Here is a 3,140-nt window from a genome sequence, read left to right on the forward strand (position 1 = left end):
ATGGGTTTTCTGGTGAAAAGCAGAAAATCTGCTAGACAAATTCTAAAAGAATTTAACTTCTTTCTCTACGTGGCCCACGTTTAGTGATATGGAGTTACATGTTCTTCTTTGTGGATCCATTTATCCTTGGCTATCCAGTAAACAGTACTTATATAATCATAATATATTGTAAAAATGATTTATTTGTCTTTTTTTTTTTTTTTTTTTTTTAGAGACAGGGTCTTGCTCTGTCAGGCTGGAGTACAGTGGCACAATCATAGCTCACTGCAGCCTCAAACTCCTGGGCTCAAGCAATCTTCTTGCCTTAGCCTCTCAAAGTGCTGAGATTACAGGCATAAGCCACCGCATCTAGCTTTAAAATTTTATTTTGCATTTCATTTCAAATTTCACAACAACTTAACAGACAGAGCATGGAAGACTTATTCATGGTTATACAATATATCAGATTGCTTTCAGCTGAACAGTGACCAAAAACCTAAATAGGGGTTTACTTTTCTACTGTTACGAGACAGCCAGAAGTGGTCATCCCAGAGACGCATGGGCTTAAGAAGGCCGCCAAGATCATCTACAGTTCTCCATTCAGCTTCAATGTCCTGTTTTATTTATTTATTTTGAAAAGGAGTTTTGCTTTCATCGCCCTGACTGGAGTGCAATGGCAAGATCTCAGCTCACTGAAACCTCTAGCTCCTGGGTTTAAGTGATTCTCCTGCCTCAGCCTCCCAAGTAGCTGGGATTACAGGCATGCGTCACCACACCCAGCTACTTTTTGTATTATTAGTAGAGGCAGGTTTTCTCCATGTTGCCCAAGTTGGTCTCGAACCTCTGACCTCAGGTGATCTGCCCACCTTGGCCTCCCAAACTGCTGGGATTACAGACGTGAGCCACCACGTCTGGCCTATTTAATTTCTTAAAGATGTAATTAAATTTTATTAAATATTTTTATCAAAATAAAATGATTCATTGTTCTAGAACTCGATGTTCATCTAGTTGAAATATTTAAAAAGTCTATGTCTACACAGAAAGGTATATCTTACATATTTATGTATGTCTTAGTCAATTCAGGCTGCTATAACAGAATACTATAGACTAGGTGGCTTAAACAACAGAAATTTGTTTCTCATAGTTCTGGAGGTTGGGAAGTCCAAGATCAAGGCACAGATATATCTGGTGTTTGGTGAGAGCCCATGTCTTGTTTACAGGTGGCCATTTTCTGGTTGTATCCTCCCATACAGTGAGAAGAGACATGGAGAGATCATTTCATATCTTTTTTTTTTTTTTTTTTTGATACAGGATCTCACTCTATTGCCCAGTCTGGAGTACAGTGGAAAGAACACAGCTTGCTGTAGCCTCCTCCTCTGCCTCTTGGGCTTAAGCAGTCCTTCCACCCCAGACTCCTAAGTAGCTGAGACTACAGGTGTGTGCCACTATGTCTGGCTAACTTTCATATTTTTTGTAGAGATGGCATTTTGCCATGTTGCCCAGGCTGGTCCCGAACTCCTGGGCTCAAGCAATCTGCCTGCCTTGGCCTCCCAAAGTGCTGAGAGTGTAGGCATGAGCCACTGGGCCTGGCCCATCTCTTCTTATAAGGGCATTGATTCTATTCATGAGGACTCTGCCTTACAATAATTACCTCCCGAAGGACCCTTCTCCAAATATCATCGCATTAGGGATTTAGGCTTCAACATATGAATGTTGGGGGCACACAGACGTTCAGTCCATAGCATGTATATCTGTATATTTAGCTATAGTGATAGCTCTATCTATCTACAGAAATTTAAGAGTAATATGAATTTATATGAATCATATGAGTTGCTTAATATTACAAAACATTCCTCGGTTGCCTTATGCAGCTTCTGCAATTGGCATAAAATCATAAATATTCTGGAAACACAGACTGGTACACAAAGAAAAGCAAGAAAATGGACAAGTCACACTAATGGGAAATGATGGCTTGACATAGTGTCTATTGTATTCATTCTTTTTGAGGAGGAGTTGACGAGTTTGTTCATTTGTCTTTTTTCTAATTTCTACACTTAAATCCTCCCTGTACCTTGAAGACAGTGTCCATCTCTGACATCAACATTGGGACAATCTATAAAACTATCCTGGCTTTCAAATATGGTCATCTTTTGTTTTGAGGACATAGGGCAAGAGATGGAGAAGTGTTTCCCCAGGGCCTGAACCGTGTTAGTAACCAGAGATGTTTAGGATTACTTGATCACCCTGTAACGGCAAATACAAGATCCTGAGTGACAGGGGCCCCGTGTATTCTTCTTTTTGCCCCAAGACAGAGTCTCACTCTGTCACCAGGCAGGAAAGCAGTGGTGCAATCTCGGCTCACTGCAACCTCCGCCTCCTAGGTCAAGCAATTCTCCTGCCTGAGCCACCCGAGTAGCTGGGACTGCAGGTGCATGCCACTATGTCCAGCTAATTTTTGTAGTTTTAATAGAGATGGGGTTTTACCATGTTGGCCAGGATGGTCTCAATCTCTTGACCTTGTGATCCGCCTGCCTTGGCCTCCCAAAGTGCTGGGATTACAGGCGTGAGCCATGGCACCCAGCCTCATGTATTCTTTAATACAGGTTTCCCCAACCGCAAGGCTGCAGTACTGGTCCGTTACCTGTTAGGAACTGGGCTTTGGGGCAAGTGAATGTTACCATCTGAGCTCTGCCTCTGGTCAGATCAGAGGTAGCACTGGATTTCCACTGGGGTGAGAACCTTATTGTGAACTGCGAGGGATCTAGGTTGTACACTCCTTATCAGAATCTAACTACAGTTTCATCCCAAAACCATCTTGTCCAGCCCCATCGTTCATGGAAAAGTTGTCTTCCACCAAAACTGGTTCCTGGTGGCTAAAATGTCAGGGACTGCCGCTTTAACACATTTGTGTGCTTGTGATGTGTGTGCTGTCTAAATTACAAGGCCCTGGGCAAGGACTCTACTTGCCAGAGTCTAGGGCAGCATAGCCTACAGCCTTCTCTCTGCCTCATCCATATTGCATAGACAAGAGCATGATCTCTGGGTCAGGCAGACCTGAGCTCAGTTCCCAGTTCTGCCTCTTGGAATCCTTGTGAATTTCAGCCATTGACTTTCCTGGAGCCTCAGCATCTTTATCTGCAAAGTGGGGGATCTAACAGGAT

The 3,140-nt window shown here is 43.0% G+C and overlaps 1 non-coding gene across 1 annotated transcript; it reads right to left on the minus strand.

Annotated features, from left to right (window-relative positions):
- Positions 1–62, minus strand: LOC120362208 (U7 small nuclear RNA). Its single transcript, XR_005578170.1, has one exon. It is a non-coding gene; the product is annotated as a U7 small nuclear RNA (small nuclear RNA).
- Between the last annotated feature and the right edge of the window lie 3,078 nt (positions 63–3,140).

Source organism: Saimiri boliviensis, chromosome 1, assembly GCF_048565385.1.
Source record: "Saimiri boliviensis isolate mSaiBol1 chromosome 1, mSaiBol1.pri, whole genome shotgun sequence".
NCBI lineage: Eukaryota > Metazoa > Chordata > Mammalia > Primates > Cebidae > Saimiri > Saimiri boliviensis.